This window comes from Heptranchias perlo, chromosome 10 (genome assembly GCF_035084215.1).
Source record: "Heptranchias perlo isolate sHepPer1 chromosome 10, sHepPer1.hap1, whole genome shotgun sequence".
Classification (NCBI taxonomy): Eukaryota; Metazoa; Chordata; class Chondrichthyes; order Hexanchiformes; family Hexanchidae; genus Heptranchias; species Heptranchias perlo.
In genome coordinates, this window is record NC_090334.1 from 13726572 (window position 1) to 13749095 (window position 22524).

General features: G+C 44.9%; 1 protein-coding gene across 1 annotated transcript in view; it reads right to left on the minus strand.

Moving 5' to 3' along the window:
• The window catches only part of LOC137326097 (transmembrane protein 121), a 70333-nt gene extending 49157 nt beyond the window's left edge, over positions 1-21176 (minus strand). Inside the window, exon 1 of the mRNA XM_067990972.1 lies at positions 20779-21176. The gene's annotated coding sequence lies outside the window, so the exon portion shown is untranslated. The remainder of the gene's footprint in view (positions 1-20778) is intronic.
• Positions 21177-22524: the final 1348 nt, after the last annotated feature.

Genomic DNA, 22524 nt, shown 5'->3' on the forward strand with positions numbered 1-22524 from the left:
TCTATGCCTCTATTTATAAAGCTCAGGATCCCTTATGCTTTTTTAGCCGCTTTCTCAATCTGTCCTGCCACCCTCAAAGATTTGAGCACATATACCCCCAGATCTCTCTGCTCATGCACCCCCTTTAGAATTGTACCATTTAGTTTATATTGTCTCTCCTCATTCTTCCTGCCAAAATATATCACTTCACACTTCTCTGCGTTAAATTTCATCTGCTATGTGTCTGCCCATTCCACCAGCCTGTCTAAATCCTCTTGAAGTCTATCACTATCCTCCTCACTGTTTACTACACTTCCAAGTTTTGTGTAATCTGCAAATTTTGAAATTGTGCCCTGTACACCCAAGTCCAAGTCATTAATATATATCAAAAAAAGCAATGGTCCTAGTACCGACCCCTGGGGAACACCACTGTACACCTCCCTCCAGTCCGAAAAACAACCATTCACCACTACCCTGTTTCCTGTCACTTAGCCATTTTCGTATCCATGTTGTCACTGCCCCTTTTTTTCCACGGGCTTCAATTTTGCTGACAAGCCTATTATGTGGCACTTTATCAAATGCTTTTTGAAAGTCCATATACAATATATCAACTGCATTGCCCTCATCAACCCTCTCTGTTACCTCATCAAAAAACTCAATCAAGTTAGTTAAACATGATTTGCCTTTGACAAATCCGTGCTGGCTTTCCTTTATTAATCCACACTTGTCCAAGTGATATTAGTTTTGTCCTGGATTATCGTTTCTAAAAGTTTCCCCACCACCGAGGTTAAACTGACTGGCCTGTAGTTGCTGGGGTTTATCCTTACACCCTTTGTTGAACAAGGGTGTAACATTTGCAATTCTCTAGTTCTCTGCAACCACCCTCATATCTAAAGAGGATTGGAAGATTATGGCCAGCACCTCTGCAATTTCCACCCTTAATTCCCTCAGCAACCAAGGATGCCTCCCATCTGGACTAGGTGATTTACCTACTTTAAGTACAGTCAGTCTTTCTAGTACCTCCTCTTTATCAATGTTTAGCCCATCCCAGTATCTCAATCATCTTTGCCCCAGGACATTGCTGCAGGAGTTCCTCAGGGCAGCGTCCTAGGCCCAACCACCTTCAGCTGATTCATCAATGATCTTCCCTCCATCATAAGGTCAGAAATGGGGATGTTCGCTGATGATTGCACAGTGTTCAGTTCCATTCACAACCCCTCAGATAATGAAGCAGTCCGTGCCTGCATGCAGCAAGACCTTGACAACATCCAGGTTTGGGTAAGTGGCAAATAACATTCGCGCCAGACAAGTGCCAGGCAATGACTATCTCCAATAAGAGAGAGTCTAACCACCTCCCCTTGACATTCAACGGTATTACCATCGCCGAATCCCCCACCATCAACATCCTGGGGGTCACCATTGACCAGAAACTTAACTGGACTAGCTACATAAATACTGTGGCTACAAGAGCAGGTCCAGAGGCTGGGTATTCTGTGGTGAGTGACTCACCACCTGACTCTCAAGTCTTTCCACCATCTACAAGGTACAAGTCAGGAGTGTGATGGAATACTCTCCACTTGCCTGGATGAGTGCTGCTCCAACGACGCTCAAGAAACTCGACACCATCCAGGACAAATCAGTCCGCTTGATTGGCACCCATCCACCACCCTAAACATTCACTCCCTTCACCACCGGCGCACCGTGACTGCAGTATGTACCATCTATAAGATGCACTGCAGCAACTCGCCAAGGCTTCTTCAACAGCACCTCCCAAACCCGCGACCTCTACCACTTAGAAGGACAAGGGCAGCAGGCACATGGGAACAACACCACCTGCACGTTCCCCTCCAAGTCGCACACCACCCTGATTTAGAAATATATCACCGTTCCTTCATCGTCACTGGGCCAAAATCCTACCCGACAGCACTGTGGGAGAACCTTCACCACACGGACTGCAGTGGTTCAAGAAGGCAGCTCACCACCACCTTCTCAAGGGCAATTAGGGATGGGTAATAAATGCTGGCCTTGCCATGAACGAATAAAAAAAAAACTACCTTCTCTTTTACTGTCATTTTGGCAGCATCCTCTTCCTTGGTAAAGACAGATGGAAAGTACTTATTTAGTACCTCAGCCATGCTCTCTACCTCCTTTTTGATCCCTAATCTTACTACCTGTTCTTACTACCTGCTTACCGTTTACTGAGATTAAGACCATCCATTCAGCTGTCTTTGCTGCTTCCCTCCCTTCCCCAACCCACCAAGCCAAACCCTGAACTAACAAGCTAACCCTGAACTCGCAACTTTCTCTAGTTTCTCTGATATTGCTCCTCTCCAAGCTTATCTTGACCATGAGACCCACCTTCTGCTCTGTCAAACCTATTCCCACCAATCTGCTGACCACCTAACTCCCCTTCCTGGTCCCCATGATATTGTTAATGGTTCCCTCTCCTCAGGTACTATCCCCCTCCACTTCAGCAGTCCCAGTGGATTGGAAAACCGCAAACATAACACCCTATTCAAGAAGGGAGTGAGACAGAAAGCAGGTAACTATAGACCAGTTAGCTTAACATCTGTCATTGGGAAAATGCTAGAATCGATTATTAAGGAAGTAGTAGCAGGACATTTGGAGACTTGTAATACAATCAAGGAGAGTCAACATGGTTTTATGAAGGGGAAATCATGTCTGACAAATTTATTAGAGTTCTCTGAGGAAGTAACAGGCAGGGTAGATAAAGGGGAACCAATGGAGGCAGTATATTTGGATTTCCAAAAGGTATTCGATAAGGTGCCACATAAGATTACTGCACAAGATAAGAGTTCATGGTGTTGAGGGTAATATATTGGCACGGATAGAGAATTGGCTAACTAACAGAAAGCAACGAGTCGGGATAAAGGTGTCATTTTCAAAATGGCAATCTGTAACTAGTGGGGTGCCGCAGGGATCAGTGCTGGGGCCTCAACTATTTACAATATATATCAATGAATTGGATGAAGGAACAGAGTGTCTTGTGGCCAAATTTGCTGATGATACAAAGATAGGTGGAAAAGCAAGTTGCGATGAGGACACAAAGATATTGACAGGTTAAGCAAATGGGCAAAAATTTGGCAGATGGAATATAATGTGGGAAAATGTGAAGTCATCTACTTTGGGAGGAAAATTAAAAAAGCAAAATATTATTTGAATGGAGAAATGCTACAAAATGCTGTGGTACAGAGGGATCTGGGTGTCTTCGTACATGAAACACAAAAAGTCAACATACAAGTGCAGCAGGTAATCCGGAAGTCAAACGGAATATTGGCCTTTATTTCTAGGGGGATGGAGTATAAAAGCAGGGAAGTCATGCTACAACTGTACAAGGTGCTGGTGAGACCACACCTGAAGTACTGTGTACAGTACTGGTGCCCTTATTTAAGGAAGGACATACTTGCATTGGAGGCAGTTCAGAGAAGGTTCACTAGGTTGATTCTGGGTATGGAAGGGTTGTCTTACGAGGAAAGATTGAACAGGGTGGGTCTCTACTCATTGGAGTTTAGAAGAATGAGAGGAGATCTTATTGAAACATACAAGATTCTGAGGGGACTCAATAGGGTAGATGCTGAGAGGATGTTACCCCTCAAGTGGGAATCTAAAACTAGGGGGCATAGTCTCAGAATAAGAGGTCGCCCGTTTAAGACAGAAATGAGGAGGAATATCTTCCCCCAGAGGGTTGTGAATCTTTGGAATTCTTTACCCCAAAAAGCTGTGGAGGCTGAGTCATTGAGTATATTCAATGCTGAGTTAGACAAATTTTTGATCAGCAAGGGAGTCAAAGGATGTGGGGAAAGGGCAGGAAAGTGGAGTTGAGGTAAAAATCAGATCAGCCATGATCTCATTAAATGGCGGAGCAGGCTCGAGGGGCTGAATGGCCTACTCCTGCTCCTATCTCATATGGTCTTCAGATCTGTCATCACCACTCCTCTCCTCAAAATACTCACCCTTGACCCCTCTGTCCTTGCAAACTACTGCCTCATCTCCAGCCCCCCTTTCCTCTCAAGTTCTTGAATGTGTTGTAGCCTCGCAAATCCATGGCCATCTTTCCCGCAACTCCATGTTTGAACCTCTCCAATTGGGTTTCTGCCCCTGCCATAGTACTGAAACGATCCTCTGTGACTGTAACCGTGGTAAACTATCCCTCCTCATCCTTGTCGACCTGTCTGCCGCCTTTGACATGGTTGACCATACCATCCTCCTCCAACACCTCTCCTCTGTTGTCCAGCTGGATGTGACTGCTCTCACTTGGTTCCATTGCTATCTATCCAGCCGTAGCAAGAGAATCACCTGCAATGGCTTCTCTTCCCGCTCCCGCACTGTTACCTCTGGAGTCCCCCAAGGATCTATCCTTGGCCCCTCCTATTTCTCATCTACATGTGCATTTCGGCGACATCACCCGAAAACACAAGATTCCACATGTACGCTGACGACACCCAGCTCTACCTCACCACCACCTTTCTTGACCCCTCTGATTTGTCATGCTGCTTGTCTGACATCCAGTATTGGATGAACAGCAATTTCCTCCAATGAAATATTGGGAAGACCAAAGCCATTGTCTTCGGTCCCCACCATAAACTCCATTCTCTAGCCATCGACACCATCCCTCTCCGTGGCCACCGTGTGAGGCTGAACCAGACTGTTTGCAACCGTGGCGTCTTATTTGACCCCGAGCTGCATATCTGACCCCATATCCTTTCCATCACCAAGACCGCCCACTTCCACCTCCGTAACATTTCCCATCTCTGCCCCTGCCTCAGCTCATCTTCTGCTGAAACTCTCATCCATGCCTTTGTTACCTGTAGATTCAACTGTTCGAATGCTCTCCTGGCCAGCCTTCCACCCTGCACCCTCCGTAAACTTGAGCTTGTCCAAAACTCTGCTGCCCATATCCTAACTCGCACCAAGTCCCATTCACTCATCACCCCTGAGGCCGCTGGCCTACTTTGGCTCCCGGTTCATCAACACCTCGATTTTATAAATTCTCATCCTTGTCTTCAAATCCCTCTATGGTCTCACCCCTCCCTATCTCTGTAACCTCTTCCAGCCCTACAACCCTGGGAGATTTCTGCGCTCCTCCAGTTCTTGCCTCTTGCGCATCCCTGATTTTAATCTCTCCACCATTGGCGGCCGTGCCTTCAGCTGCCTAGGCCCTGAGCTCTGGAATTCCTTCTCTAAATCTCTCTGCCTCTCTACCTCTCTCTCCTCCTTTAAGATGCTACTTAAAACCTACCTCTTTGGCCAACCTGTCCTAATATCTCCTTATGTAGCTCGGTGTCAAATTTTGTTTGATAATGTTCCTGCGAAATGCCTTGAGACATTCTACTATGTTAAAAGCGCAAATTAAATGCAAGTTGGTGGTGGTGTTGGTGGTCATGATTGGATCAGGTGGAGGCTCTGTGCCCAAAACAGGGTCACAGGAAACTCCAGCGCAGGTATGGCACCCGGCACAGATGGTTCCCGGCGTTGTTCTACAGAAACCCGTCAAAGTTAAGGCAGGAGTCTGTTAGATCGGCCAAGCAACCTTTGGGACCATAAACTATGACAGCAACACAATCTGAATGCCGTGATCATGAGCTCCATCTACCAAAAGCTGTGGACAGACTTGGCCTACCAGGATGAAAAAGCCAATATGAAACCGTTCTGTTGCCTGCTGTGCAATAATTCTGACCCCTCAGGTGTGGAGAGGCAGCAATACAATTTATACTTGTCTGTTTCTAAAAGAATAAAAAAAAAGACTTGCATTTATATATCATCGTTCATAGCCTCAGGACATTTTACAGCCAATTAAATACTTTTATCGTGGCCACTGTTGTAATGTAGGACACGTAGCAGCCAATTTATGCACAATGAGCTCCCACAAACAACAACGTGATAATGATCAGATCATCTGTTTTTGTGATGTTGGTTGAGGGATAAATATTGGCCAGCTCCTGCTCTTCTTCAAAGTAATGCCATGGGATATTTTACATGAACCTGAGAGGGCAGATGGGGCATCAGTTTAACGTCTTATCTGAAAGATGGCACCTCTGACAGTGCAGCACTCCCTCAGTACAGCAGTGGAGTGTCAGCCTGGATTATGCGCTCAAGTCTCTGGAGTGGGACTTGAACCAACCACCTCCTGACCCAGATGTGTGGTTACATGCTTTATAAATAGCTCATGCCTTCAGAGATGGGATCTTTTGTCAGCAATGGCTTCCCTGATAGGGTTAAATTGAAGACTTCAAATCACATTAAACTCGCCCTGCCTGCACTGGGGAAAAAACAATGTCCTGATGAGGATTAGGCAGCACTAGAGTTATCTGCAATGGAACAGCTGTCATTCTCTATGCAACACACAAGACAGTTAATCAAGTAGAAGGCCTGTTTAGACATTTCCGTCTGTCCGATTCAATTCTCCTTGGTATCTGAGTTAACTGCCAATCTGCAATGAGGCAATTGTTTGGAGCAGGGATGTTATTCCAGATTTTATTTGATAAGGTTTCACTTTGGACCAAATCGAGAGAGCTTTTCTTTTTAAGATAAAGGAATGATTAGTTAATTGAGTCAGGAATTGGACTTTAACAAAGCTCTGGACCTTCTCTCATTCCCACAGGGTTTGTGAATCAAGATCCCCCATTCATTCAACAGTACAGTGCAAATTATATATGTTTCTATTTATATTACTCCCCTTCCCATCCTAAATTTGTTTTCATCCCTTCATTCCCTTCAACAACAATAACTTGCATTTATTTAGTGCCTTTTAATGTAGTAAAACATCCCAAGGTGCTTCACCTTGGGATGGTCACCGAGGGGTGAACAGACAAAAATGGATGTCGAACTAAAGAAGTAGATATTAGGAGGGTTGACCAAAAGCTTGGTCAAAGAGGTGGGTTTTAAGGAGGGCCTTAAAGGAGGAGAGACGGAGAGGTTTAAGGAGGGGATTCCAGAGCTTAGGGCCAATAGCGGTGCAGGCACGGCTGCCAATGATAACATGAAGGGAGGGGGGATGCACAAGAGGTTTGAGTCAGAAGATTGAGTGTTCTGAGGGATTGTAGGGCTGGAGGAGGTTAGAGATAGGGAGGGGGTCGAGGCCATGCAGTGATTTAAACATGAGGATGAGAATTTAAAATTGGAGGTGTTGGAGAACCAGGTGCAAGATAGGATATGGGCGGCAGAGTTTTGGATGATCTGAAGTGGATGGAATGTGGAGAATGAGAGGACTACCAGGAGAGCATTGGAACAGTGGAGTCTGGAGGTGACAAGGGCATAGATGAAGGTTTCAGTAGCAGATAGGCAGATGGGGGGATGGAGATGGGCGATGTTAGAGGTGGAAGTAGGCAATCTTTGTGATGGAGAGGATATGGGTTCAGAAGTTCAGCTTGGGATCAAATGGGTCGCCAAGGTTGCAAGCAGTCTGGTTCAATGTGAGTGGCTGGGGAGGAGGATGGAATTAATGGCAAGGGTGGCAAATTTATTAGTACAATACTGGTTGATTGACACACGTCAGTACTGTACTGGTTGACACATTAGTTCTGTACTAGTTGACTGACGCATGTTAGTACTGTACTGGTTGACTGATGCATGTTAGTACTGTACTGGTTGACTGACACGTCAGTACTGTACTGGTTGACTGACACATGTTAGTACTGTACTGGTTGACATGTTAGTTCTGTACTAGTTGACTGAGGCATGTTAGTACTGTATTAGTTGACTGACACATGTTAGTACTGTACTAGTTGACTGATGCATGTTAGCGCTATTCTGGTTGATTGACATGTTAGTACTGTACTGGTGGCCTGATGCATGTTAGTACTGTACTGGTTGACACGTTAGTTCTGTACTGGTTGACGGACGCATGTTAGTACTGTAATGGTTGACTGATGCATGTTAGTACTGTACTGGTTGTCCAATACATTTGTCCTGTGCATTTTTGGTTTTCTTTCTTGTAAATTCTCTCCACATCATCTCTCCTTGCTGGGGCAGTGCCTCAACCAAGCAGCTGCTATTCATTATTGTGCTAAACCAGTGAGTGTTGACTGTCTATTCAACTGCTGGGGACCTCACAGCCAAGCTCAATGCTTTCCTCACCTGATATCCACATCCTTGCACTCCCACCAGGAGTCACTAAACAGCGATGTGGATGAGGGCTCAAGTCGTGCTCCACTCAGTTCCACAGCAGGGAGGCACTGAGTGAGGAGTGCCACACTTGGGCAAATCCCTGGCAGCTTCTGGGAGCCAGTTACTACGGTGGACCATTGCATCTGTTCTCTTGGCTGCAAAGTGCCAGGCCAACGTGATAAAGGAGAAAAGGGGCACGTTGGAGAAAGGGCCATTGCGTTTGGGTGGTGTATTTTAATCCAAAATGGCTACTTCAACGTGCTGAGAATTAAGATGTCTGTGGTGCAGTGCGTTGTGTCCAAGTGCAAATTGTAATGAATATCAATTAGTTCACTGTAATACAAAGTGCGACCCTTGACTCTGAAGGAGTTTGAGAGTCGGAAGCAGGTACTTTAGAATCAGAATTTCATCAGGGGTTGTCCTGGTGCAGAGCCAGGGTTTAATGGTTTGTATTAATGAGCATCTTTTGTGCATCATAACCAATAAGTTATACTGTCCTGAGAATCCATTTTACAAGTTACAATTCACCACAGAGAAACATCAGCTGCCAAAAGAAGTTCGGAGGTGAAGCGGTAATTAATTCTGCGCCTCGTTGAACTCAGTGGCCCTATTATGTAATTAAATAATAATGGACATGGGGCTGTCCCAGAGAACTGAGGATGGGCAGGTCAGTCTGAAGGATAAGACCACAGATCTCCTCTCCTCCCTCCTCAGTACTGCCTTGTTATTCCAGCTCAATCGGTTTCAACTGTTTCGACCCAAAAGCGAGAGCTCTGAAATTGGTCCGAGTGCCAGGAATTGATTTTTGCAAAGGGTTTCACTTACTGTGATACTGGGCTGGAAGGACATGCAGGTGTGTGACACAGAACCACCATTCACTAATTTGTCATCCTGAACTTTTTAATGGGGAGTTTAGCAATCAGGACCCATTTAAAAGGGGAGTGATTCTCATCATCAGCACCTGTTTAGAAGAGGGAGTCTATCATCCAGATCCCATTTTGGAGAGGAGGATTTACCTTTGGGATCCTTTTACGCAAGGAAGCGTCTCGCCATTTGGACACTTATTAAAGGGATAGTCTCACCACGCGTACCCATTTTAAAGGGGTAGTCTCACCATTTATTTTCAAGGTGGCACCCTCACTGTGACGACCCCTTTTATGGGTGTCAGCCATGGTTTAGTTGGTAGCACTCTTGCCTCTGAGTTAGAAAAGTGGTTTAAGTCCTACTGCAGAGACTTGAGCACAAAATGTAGGCTGACATCCAGACTTCTGACCCAAGGTTTGATCATGACGTCACTACCATGAATTGGGCTAGAACAGGATAGCCTGTATACTGGGACCAGATACAACAATGCCAGCAGGGAAAGACCTGGTAACAAGTCTCTTTCTGACTGTCACTTTTAACTAATGAGGTGAGTCTTCCATACATTCATCGCAGGCAGCACAAGACCTGTACGATGAGAGCTAGTGGCACAAGAACAATGTAAAAGTAGCTTGAGAGTGTAGGGGAGTTAGATAAATTCACAGTTCAGCTCACAATCACTGAAACATTGGGGTTATTGCCGTAGGAGCAGGAGGAGGCCATTCAGCCCCTCGACCCTGCTCCGCCATTCAATTAGATCGTGGCTGATCTGTACCTCAACCCCATTTACCTGCCTTAGCTGCATATCCCTTGAATCCCGTACCTAATAAAAATCTATCAATCTCAGTCTTGAAAGCTCCAATTGTCCCTGAGCTTCCAGAGCCTTTTGGGGAGAGAGAGTTCCAGATTTCCACTACTTTGTGTGAGGAAGTGCTTCCTGATTTCACTTCTAAATGGCCTAGCCCTAATTTTAAGATTGTGCCCCCTCATTCTTGATTCCCCTACCAGAGGAAATCGTTTCTCCTTATCTACCCAAACAAATCCCTTTATCATTTTAAACAGATCACCCCATAACCTTCTAAACTCAAGGGAAACCCCCCTCTGGCCTATCGTGCCAACCAACCGCCTCTTCATTTTACCATCAGTTCCCAGCTGATCCTGTCCTCACCTAACACTTTTTGAGTGATGGATTCACCCAAAGAACAACCAGGAGAACTCGGCCATCCATGTCTAAGCTTTCACTACTGAATTTTTTGCTTGCTGCGTAATACATATGCCTGATAGAAGGATTTAGGAAAGGTCATTAATATCTTACACCAAGACTACCAATATAGAACTCCATCTTGGTAAGTGTAACAGGCTTGGGAGAAACAGATGATTTTGGACCGATGGTTCCCAAAGCTCTCCACCACTCGGCTTTTCCTCATCTCATATCTGGGTCTGTTGTAGACTAATTAATTGATAGAGATTGATTGCCATTATTAGTCAACAACTCCATTATCTTTGTATCATGTGACTATCAGGATGGTAGAAGGCGAACTAGATGGACCTTGGTCTTTCTTCCTCTAGCAAATCCTATATTTTGATCTTGGGTAGATGTCCATTTTAAGTCGGGGAAGGACTTAACTGCCTGGGACTTCAGAGGAGTTGTATACGAAGATTGCTTCACCTTCAATTGCTGTGAGCACATTTTATGCCAAATCATATTGCATAACGTGAAAACTGTGCCCTCTTAATAAAGTATGACAGGTATTGATTTTCATTATTAAATCAATGAGACTGAAATATTAAAGTTGACACCTTGCCAAGTTCACTTGATGTACTTCATGCAAGAGTGGGAATTTGTTTCAAAATGGCTTACAGGGAAAGGAACAACGGGGTGAAAATGCCATGGGGGGGCTCTCCTGATCTCTCGCTCCAACTTTGGTGGATTGGTGGAAACCATGGGTAAAAGGCCAAAATCACGGCAGGTAATTGGGAGGGGCCCCCCACGAGTTCTACCTCATCCAATGTTGTGTTGATCTCAATATGGCACCAGTTGCAGTTGGCAATGTGACATTGTGTAGGGACAAGAAAGAAAATCTTGCATTTATATAGCGCCTTTCATGACCTCAAGATGTCCCAAAGTGCTTTACAGCCGATGAAGTACTTTTGAAGTGTAGTCACTGTTGTAATGCAGGAAGCCAATCCCCCAAACAGCAATGGGATAATTATCAGATAATCCATTTTAATGATGTTGGTTGAGGGATAAATGTTGGTCAGGACCCAGGGGAGAACTCCCTGCTCTTCAAAATAGTGCCATGGGACCTTTTACATCCACCTGAGAGAGCATACAGAGCCTCGGTTTACATCTCATCCAAAAGGCCGCACCTCTGACAGTGCAGCACTCTCTCAGTACTGCACTGGAGTGTCAGCCTGGATTATGTGCTCAAGTCTCTAGGGTGGGACTTAAACCCACAACCTTCTGACTCAGAGGTGAGCAAACTACCATTGAGCCACAGCTGGTAACTTAAACAGCTGCCTCCTCTTTTTTGCTTTCCATTTCGTTTTTTTTTCATTGGCCTACTTAACAAGATTTCTCTCTTGAAGAGATTTTGCTTTTTGGGGCAGGGGATCAATTAGCGCTAGATTGGAGGCACTTCTGTGCCTGTCTCTCATTTGTCTCTACTTGCCTGAAATCCCAATCTCAGAGGCTATGAAGGAAAATGGCACAGAATAAAGACGGATTCAATACCAAAAGGCATGTCAAGGAATGTAAAAAATGCATCAGAATGGCAAAGAAATATTTCAAATTGAATATGACAAATGAAGGATAACGATAGGTGTTTTAGTTATTGTAAGAGAAAAAGAATAATGAGGGATGGAGTGGGCCCACTGAAAGTGGGAACAGAAGAGGGTGTGACAACTGATGGTACACAGGCTGCTAAAAGGTAACTTACTTGACCTGGAAAGAGAACTAGAGGGATTGCAGAGATCAGTTGTGATACTATTCAGATTACTACCTGCATGGTTACTGAACAGCTGTGCAAACTTAAGGTATCCTGGGATATTTATCCCTCAACCAACGTCACTTAAAAAAACAGATTATCTGGTCATTATCACATTGCTGTTTTATGGGAGCTTGCTGTGTGCAAATTAGCTGCTGCATTTCCAACATTACAACAGTGACTACATTTCAAAAGTACTTCATTGGCTGTAAAGCGCTTTGGGACTTCCTGAGGCCATGAAAGGCATGATATAAATGCAAGTCTTTTCTTTCTTTTTAAATAAATCTCGGGCCGGATAAGATGCATCCGAGGATCCTTAAGAAACTAAGGGAGCAACTCTGGCACAAATCTTCCAGAAACCATTGAATACTGAAGATGTACCTGGGGACTGGAGAAAGGCAGATGTTACTCCTAGTTTTAAAAAAGATAGCAATAGTGACCCAGGAAACTACGGACCAGTGAGTTTGACGTCTATTGCGGGTAAAGTTATGGAAACCCTTATTAAAGATAAAATCATGGAGTGTCTGGATAGAAATAAAATCATAAAAGATAGCCAACACGGGTTCATGGAGGGGTGGTCTTGTCAATCTAATTTACTAGTTTTCTTTGAAGGTGTAACAAAGGGGCTTGATGAGGGTAAGGCAGTAGATGTGTACTGTACAGGATATGAAGTACAGTTAGGCCTTTGATACAGTTCCTCTGGAAAGGCTGGTACTGAAAATAAGGAAAGCAGGAATCAGTGGAAATATTTTACACTGGATGTTAGGTGTCAGCTGTGGCTCAGTGGGTTGCTCTCTTGCCTCTGAGACTTCAGCACATTATCCAGGCTGACACCAGTGTAGTACTGAGGGAGTGCTGTACTGTTGAAGGTGCTGTGTTTCAGATAAGATGTTAAACCGAGGCCCTGTCTGCCCTCTCAGGTGGATGTAAAAGATCCCACAGCACCATTCGAAGAAGAATGGGAGAGTTCTCCTTGGTGTCCTGGCCAATATTTATCCTTCAACCCAACATCACTAAAAAACAGATTACCTGGTCATTATCACATTGCTGTTTGTGGGATCTTGCTATGTGCAAATTGGCTGCCATGTTTTCCTACATTACAACAGTGACTACTCTTCAAAAGTACTTCATTGGCTGTAAAGTGCATTGGGACATCCTGAGGTCATGAAAGGTGCTGTAGAAATGCAAGTTTTTCTTTCTGTTCTATGTAATTGCTTGACTGATAGTCCCTGTACCACTACCCTCTGGGTTCTGTCATCGGCCTGGGAGACTGTTGTGAGGGGGGCCCCAAAGGGAACTGTTTTGGGACTCCTTTTTGATTAATATGTTAATATCTGGAGCTAGGAGTCGCAAACAGTGGCTAAATCTGCAGATGATACAAAGCTAATGAAGGTGGTAGACTGCAAAGCTGAACAGGATAAGCTACAGGAGGATTTGAATATACTTGGAAATTGGGCAGACAAGTGACAGATGAAATTCAATGTAGAGAAATGCAAAGTGCTTCACATGGGGACAAAAAATCCAGGAAGGGTCTATTACTCAAATGGAAAGAAAATAATATGCATGGAAATAAGAGATCTGGGGTGGGGGTGGGGGGCTGTTTGACAATAAATTAAAGCTGTGGCAACAATGTTCAGTGGCAGTGAGTAAAGCAAATCAGATGTTGGGATGTATTAAAAGGTCGCTATTGAGCCAAAATAGTGAGATAATCCTGCCACTTTATAAATCATTGGTGTGGACCGCACTTAGAATACTGTGTACAGTTCTGGTCGCTGCAGTACAAATAGGATGTTGCCGATATTAAAGGGCACAGAAGAGAGCAACCAGAATGATTGAAGGGATGGAGGGATTGGATTATAAGGAGCGATTACGTAAATTGGGCATGTTCTCACTGGAAAACAGAAGGTTGAGAGGTGATATGATTGCTATTTTTAGGACTCTTAAGGGTCTAGATAATATAGTCCATGACCAGCTGTTTTATCTTGTCCAGAACAATAGAACCAGAGGACACGGCCTGCGCTTGAAGGGGGGTAAATTCAAAACTAATCATCCGAAACAATATTTCAGTGAGCGAGTGGTCAATCTATAGAACAGGCTCCCTAGGGAGATGGTGGAAGCAGATTGTATTGATTCATTCAAATGCAAATTAGTTAGATTACTTTCAGAAAATAATATTTTGGGATACAGTATATGGGTAATTTGAGACATGACATGTGGTAAGTGTAACAGGCTTGGGAGGAGCAGGTGACTTTGGACCTATGGTTCCCTAAACTCTCCACTACTGGGGGTTTTCCTCACCTCACGTATCGGTCTGTTGTAGACTATTCGATAGAGAATGATTGCTATGATTAGTCAACTAGATGGACCATGATCATTTGTCGCCTACCAATTCCTATGTTCTTAAGAGAGTCTGTTCTAATCTGCAAATCCAACAGCCCCACCCCACTCAGCTCCACGTCTGTGATTTTATTCCAGTGCCAGGGAAGTCAAAGTTAACCCAACAATGTCTTCTCGGGGCCATTCTGTCGGAATCTTTCAGAAGGGAAGACAAGTGAATTACAGGTTGAATCGCTCTGCTTTCTTCAGTGTTAACCATTTGGAGGGTTTTTCCGAGGCACATGATGGGAAATGATATAATAGAAGCTGCACTGTTTGTGGTAGAACTTAACCACAAATTTGTTGTAATTTACACTACATTTAAAGACAAGAGCTTCTGCATTAAAATCCACTTTGGTAAGGAGGGTGTCCGTCCAGTCACTTTTTAAAGAAGAAATTACACCCTTGGAGCCTCTTTAAAAGAGGGAGTCCCACATTACAACCCCTTTAAGAAGCAGAATCACGACCATGTTAATGAGGGAGACTCATCTTCATGACCCACTTGAAACAGGCAGTCGTGCCATTAGGACCCCATTTTAAAAAGGGAGTCTCGCTGTAAGTACCCCGTCTGAAAACTAAATGGCGACTAAAAAACACTGATTAATGCTAAAATCCTTTGTTGACATCACTCAGAAACACTCCACGCTGGGCCGAATTATCGAACACACAGTTTAAATTAGATTATTGACTAAATGTTGACAGAATTATGGAGTGTATCTCATAGGATCATAGAAAGGTTACAGCATGGAAGGAGACCATTCGGCCCATCGAGTCCATGCTGGCTCTATGCAAGAGCAATCCAGCCAGTCCCACTGCCCCGCCCTATCCCCGTGGTCCTGCATATTTTTCTCTTTCAAGTACTTATCCAGTTCCCTTTTGAAGGCCATGATTGAATCTGCCTCCACCACCCCCTCAGGCAGTGCATTCCAGATCATAACCACTCACTGTGTAAAAAAGTTTTTCCTCATGTCACTTTTGGTTCTTTTGCCAATCACCTTAAATCTAGGCCCTCTGATTCTTGACCCTTCCGCCAATGGGAGCAGTTTCTCTCTATCTACTCTGTCTAGACCCTTCATGATTTTGGATACCTCGATCAAATCTCCTTTATCATATCTCTACTGATGTTAATCCAGCTCCCTCACACTGTCACTCAGTAACCCCTCCCCCCAGCACCCTGTGTTACTGACTGTATCTCTACTGATGTTAATCCAGCTCCCTCACACTGTCACTCAGTAACCCCTCCCCCAGCACCCTGTGTTACTGACTGTATCTCCACTGATGTTAATCCAGCTCCCTCACACTGTCACTCAGTAACCCCTCCCCCAGCACCCTGTGTTACTGACTGTATCTCTACTGATGTTAATCCAGCTCCCTCACACTGTCACTCAGTAACCCCTCCCCCCAGCACCCTGTGTTACTGACTGTATCTCTACTGATGTTAATCCAGCTCCCTCACACTGTCACTCAGTAACCCCTCTCCCCCAGCACCCTGTGTTACTGACTGTATCTCTACTGATGTTAATCCAGCTCCCTCACACTGTCACTCAGTAACCCCTCCCCCCAGCACCCTGTGTTACTGACTGTATCTCTACTGATGTTAATCCAGCCCCCTCACACTGTCACTCAGTAACCCCTCCCCCCAGCACCCTGTGTTACTGACTGTATCTCTACTGATGTTAATCCAGCCCCCTCACACTGTCACTCAGTAACCCCTCCCCCCAGCACCCTATTACTGACTGTATCTCTACTGATGTTAATCCAGCTCCCTCACACTGTCACTCAGTAACCCCTCCCCCAGCACCCTGTGTTACTGACTGTATCTCTACTGATGTTAATCCAGCTCCCTCACACTGTCACTCAGTAACCCCTCCCCCCAGCACCCTGTGTTACTGACTGTATCTCTACTGATGTTAATCCAGCTCCCTCACACTGTCACTCAGTAACCCCTCCCTCAGCACCCTGTGTTACTGACTGTATCTCTACTGATGTTAATCCAGCTCCCTCACACTGTCACTCAGTAACCCCTCCCCCAGCGCCCTGTGTTACTGACTGTATCTCTACTGATGTTAATCCAGCTCCCTCACACTGTCACTCAGTAACCCCTCCCTCAGCACCCTGTGTTACTGACTGTATCTCTACTGATGTTAATCCAGCCCCCTCACACTGTCACTCAGTAACCCCTCCCTCAGCACCCTGTGTTACTGACTGTATCTCTACTGATGTTAATCCAGCCCCCTCACACTGTCACTCAGTAACCCCTCCCTCAGCACCCTGTGTTACTGACTGTATCTCCACTGATGTTAATCCAGCTCCCTCACACTGTCACTCAGTAACCCCTCCCCCAGCACCCTGTGTTACTGACTGTATCTCTACTGATGTTAATCCAGCCCCCTCACACTGTCACTCAGTAACCCCTCCCCCAGCACCCTGTGTTACTGACTGTATCTCTACTGATGTTAATCCAGCTCCCTCACACTGTCACTCAGTAACCCCTCCCCCAGCACCCCGTGTTACTGACTGTATCTCTACTGATGTTAATCCAGCTTCCTCACACTGTCACTCAGTGACCCCTCCCCCCAGGACCCTGTGTTACTGACTGTATCTCTACTGATGTTAATCCAGCTCCCTCACACTGTCACTCAGTAACCCCTCCCCCAGCACCCTGTGTTACTGACTGTATCTCTACTGATGTTAATCCCTCTCCCTCACACTGTCACTCAGTAACCCCTCCCCCAGCACCCTGTGTTACTGACTGTATCTCTACTGATGTTAATCCAGCTCCCTCACACTGTCACTCAGTAACCCCTCCCCCAGCGCCCTGTGTTACTGACTGTATCTCTACTGATGTTAATCCAGCTCCCTCACACTGTCACTCAGTAACCCCTCCCCCCAGCACCCTGTGTTACTGACTCTATCTCTACTGATGTTAACCCAGCTCCTTCACTGTTACTTAGTAATCCCTCCTGACCATTTCCTCATGATATTAAGAACACTCACATTGAATTAAAACTTTAACCTGCCCCCCCCCAAAAAAAAATAAAAGTTGCTCCTAATTATTTGTGGTAATTAAGCTACGTACTGTTTGTGAGACTGCCACTTCTCGTGGAATCCATACAGCCATACAAATCAAGGAAGTTATGGTAAACCTTTATAAATCACTGGTTAGGCCTCAGCTGGAGTATTGTGTCCAATTCTGGGCACCACACTTTAGGAAGGATGTCAAGGCCTTGGAGAGGGTGCAGAGGAGTTTTACTAGAATGGTACCAGTGATGAGGGACTTCAGTTATGCGCAGAGGCTGGCGAAGCTGGGGTTGTTCTCCTTAGAGCAGAGAAGCTGCTTTCCTTCGAGCAGGGTGATTTATTAGAGGTGTTCAAAATTAGGAGAGATTTTGATAGATTAGACAGGGAGAAACTGTTTCCACTGGCAGGAGGGTCGGCAACCAGAGGACACAGATTTAAGATAATTGTTAAAAGAACCAGAGGGGAGATGAGAATTTTTTTAATGTAGCGAATTGTTATGATCTGGAATGCACTGCCTGAAAGGGTGGTGGAAGCAGATTCAATAGTAGCTTTCAAAAGGGAATTAGAAATATACTTGAAAAGGAAAAAATTGCAGGGCTCTGGGCAAAGAGCAGGGGAGTGGGACTAATTGGACAGCTCTTTCAAAGAGCCGGCACAGGCACGATGGGCCGAATGGCCTCCTTCTGTGCTGTAAGATTCTATGATTTACAAAATAGTTGTCTCAAACTGTTTTTAATCACCAAATTGAGTGCATAAAGACCAGGAACCAGAGGCGACTGAAAGTCCCCAGTGAGCACACCTATACCATTCCCTTTGTAACTTTCAGCAGTGTGGACACAAACAAGGGAAGACTTTTCGGGGTCCTATCAGAAAGACGAGAGCCTCTTGACTCACCTCATAAAACTTGAATACCGTAGGTTGGATTTACACAACCAGGTAGGATATGCAAAATGCATTGAGCTTTTTAATCCCACCTGCAATCACAGAAAGATTGAAGGGCCTTGAAAGAATAATGAAAAATGTTGATCTGAAGGAAAACACCCAAGCGTTGATTCATTGATCTGAGTGCTTTATAAAGAAAAAAAGACTTGCATTTATATAGCGACTTTCATAGCCTCAGGCCGTCCCAAATTACTGTTGTAATGTAGGAAATGCGGCAGCCACTTTGCGCACAGCAAGCTCCCACAAACAGCAATGAGATAAATCTGTTTTAGTGAAGTTGGTTGAGGGATAAATAGTGGCTAGGATAGAGGAGAGAGCTTCCCTGCTTTTCTTTGAAATGGGACCGTGGGATCTTTTACGTCCACCTGAGAGAGTAGAAGGGGCCTCGGTTTAACATCTCATCCGAAAGACTGATAATTAAGTACAGCACCTACTTTGTAACATTCAAAACCAGCTTGCAGCATATATCATTAAGACAAGTTAGGGTTTTTTTTTATCAGTAAAAGTACTTCGTAGTAGATTTATTTTTCTATTGCAGTATTTTCTGAGAGCTGATTGTATCTGTGAAATGACCTGGTTCCATCAGCACACTGAATTAACATTGAATGCCACAATCCATTCACCTACTCCTCCTCATCAGATTAAATAAGATATATTAATTAAGGGGCACAAAAGGTTTTTTTTAAAAAAAAAAGCTGCTGCAGACCTTATTTTAACTCCCTTCAGGGAGAGTCATTGAAAACTCTGATATCAAGTTGTGCCATGGAATGAGCACTTAATTAAAATCGCAGGCACACTCTGTATGGAGGAGCCGCTGGAGTTGTAGGGAGAGTCAGTAATGCACTATTTAATGAACAGCAAGCAGCCTGAGCAGCATCCAACACACACACACACACACACACCACCACAGTGTAATACACCGCTAACTCTGTGTGCACAGTGCAGAGCTAACAAATGGATCGTGTGCGACCCTTGGACACAAATCCCATCTCTCTCTCACTGCCTTCAACAGTTTATTTTTTGTTTCAATGTCTTTGCGTCACGCTTATTTACTGAAGATCATTCATTCATAATTTTTTAAAACACTGGCTCCCTACTTGGTCACCATTAACCACAACCTGGAATGTCAAGATTTTAATGAATAGCTTGTCGCTGATTGGGAACTATTCCAGCGTGCGATGTTAGAGAGTTTTACTGACATTTATTTATATATTTACTGCCCCCCCCCCACACACACACTTTTCCCCCGCCCCACCTCGACTGATCGGGTACCAACTCGTTGCTGCCACCTGCAGTGGATTTAAAACAAGATGCTTCAACTTTTTTTTTTCCAAAAAATGACTTTTACAAAAAAAAAAGATTTGAGTTGACATCTGTTATGTTTCTTGTTGCACAGCAGGCGTGCAGTGAAAGGCCTGGGCGCTCAATTATCTTGAAATCTCCGATGGACTGAGAGCTCGCTGTCTGTAATTCCGCTGGAAAGTGCAGTTCCCTCCAGTACCAGCGCTTTCCTTGTCGGCGAGCGAGACTGGCCGGCAGGACTCGGGGCCATTGCCCTCACATGGACTTGGTGCTTCACCGTGCTTGGCAGTCAAACACCTCGCCGCGCACTTTTCACCTTCACGTTGGTGCTTTTCCAAGCTTAGGAGCAACCGTAAAGGTGGACAGAGTTCCCCCCTTTCCTCCCCTCCCCCCCTTCCTCCCCTCCCCCCTTTCCCCTTCCTTCCCTCCCCCCTTTCCCCTTCCTTGCTCACTGCAAGTGGTTGCTCCTCCGCTTTATGTAGGGGTGTGTGTGTGTGTAATTCAATCTGATAGGATTGCTGGAATAACGTTAACAAATTGGGGTTTTAAAAAGCATCTTTAAAATTGGGGAAAATCTAAATCCCTTATCTCCTCCAAAAAGACAAACCGGGTGTGACTTGGACAGCTCCCGTTTCAACTAAAGCAATGCACTGGGCTGATCTATTCCCTCTTTCAAAGGTTCCGTGTAACAGCAGCACAGCATTCAAATAAAGTTCAGACCTTTTTAAATGTCTCCAAAGCAGACAGACCCGGTTATCTGACAACCGTTTCCCCCCTCCCTACTCACCCACTCCCCCTCCACTGCGCGTTATACCCACGGAGGTTGCATTCTTTAATCCCTGCAGATCTGAATACTCAGGGATCCCTCTACTTTAAGGAACAGAATGCCTCATTTATTTATATATATATATATATACAACACCAACAGAATGCTGAAATCAAAATCTGCCAAGGGGACTGAAATAAGGAAGAGAGTGTCTAGTACCATACAACTGGATGGAGTAAATATTCAGGGCACAGTTACAACCAAGGAAGGGGAAGGACTTTATTTTATGCATCTTTGCAAAATTACAAATACAAGTGATATTTTTTTAAAGAGGACATCTCATTTCCAGCCCACCCTCTGCTTCTATGTACCCCATCAAGTTAAGCTGGTTCAAGTAAAATTGCACGTTTGTCTTACCTGATGCTTGTTTTTTTTCCCTTGGCACTCAGTGCATTGGTCTATCTTCACAATTCCTCACTGGTCGTGATGAAAAGCTATTTATAATCTTCCCTTCCTGACAGAAAGGAACCCGATTAGATAGATTTCCCGTGCAGTGGATTGTGACATTGAGAAAGCGCCGGGAATCCTGAACTGGTTTTGTCTCCCCTCACACCAGCGTAACCCTTCTCAAATCAAGTCTCTCTCTCTCTCTCTCTCCCTCTCTGCATTCACTGCTGACAAGCCATCGTTCCTGCTTCCTATTGCCGAGTAATACTGGACGAGGTTTGGAGCTGCCTCTGTGCAGTTCAGTGTGCATAATTTATCAGCAATTTGCTTATGTATGAAAGACTGCCACACTGTCCTGCACTGGCTAAGATCAGTGTTCTGCCTATAGCCCTCCCTCCCTCTCTCCTCTCTTTTTCTCTCTCCCTCCGCACCCCCCCCCCCCCCACACACAATCTGTAGCTTTCACTGACACTGAAGGCAGTCTCTTGTGCAGTCATTTGCAAGATGAATGCCAGCAGTACGGTAGCCCAATGTTCCTCCCACGATGCCCAAGAGGTCAGAGGGAGAGAGTTAAATGAGGCAAGTGGGCCCTTCTCGCTGAACGCTCCTACTGCCTGACGTGAAACAGAGAAGTTTTTTGTAGATTGATTCATGATAAACAGGCCCAGTCTCTTCTCACTCTTATTAGCATTAACAGTGCGGGAACAGGAGGAGAAATTAACTGGGTCTGTGGAATTAATGATGCAGTGGGGGAGGGGAGAAGGGGGAGAGTTTCCTTCACTTCTACCAGCTTCTAGAAAGATACAGATTTCTGAAGGTTTATTCAGAGAGAATGATTGCAGCTTGCTGCCTTACATAACATCAATAGCCCACTATTTATACTGACAGACTTAATGGAAGAGTGATCAGAAGTAAGAGGCTGCAGGCTGGCAAAAGTGCTGAGGTTAATTCTCGAAGGTTCATTTACCTCACATTTGTATGGTCAGTAGATTCACAACTAGTTTAAAATCAGTTCTGTCCCCACTTGTGAGCAATAGTTTGGCAACAGATCCTGAAGTATTACCAAAGCTTAATCTGTGCTTGAAGCCAGTTCAAATTTGGCTCTTGTAGGCAGGACATGAGCAATAGAGCAACAATGGGATACAATTCTATTGATTTTATTTTTCTTTCTCAGTTTTCTATTCTGTTCTCTGCTATCAATGGGTATAGTTCCATGGGTCTCGACAGGCCTTACGAGTCTCATGCAGAAGGCTATTCTGAGTGTCTGGATGGTGGTTGTCAGCAGGGTATTCAACTGGGGGAAGAAGCACACGAAGATTTTCAAATTTCTTGGACTGCCCCCAATCTTTCCCCTCTCTGACCTCTGATTTGCCACAGCAAAAATTCTCTCGCTGCTCCCCCTCACTCAGGTGGTCTTTGGAGTTGCTCCGGGAATGGTGCAGATGCCTGCCCAAAACATTGAAATGACCCCTGACCCTTTCATTTTGGATGGGATCAGCGACATAGGTAAGGGGCGGGTAGAAGTTCCACTCCCCACCCCCTCAACCTCAAGGCCTCCCCAGGAATTCTGGACCCCTACTGTTTTAATTACTTACAATGGGAGTCTTCAGAACTAAACATATCTGATTTAAACAGCGAAGGTCACAATCGATTCCATTCTTAAGAATGTTTCTTTATTACAGTAAAGAAAGTAGCTAGCAAATTGGATTTTGTTCA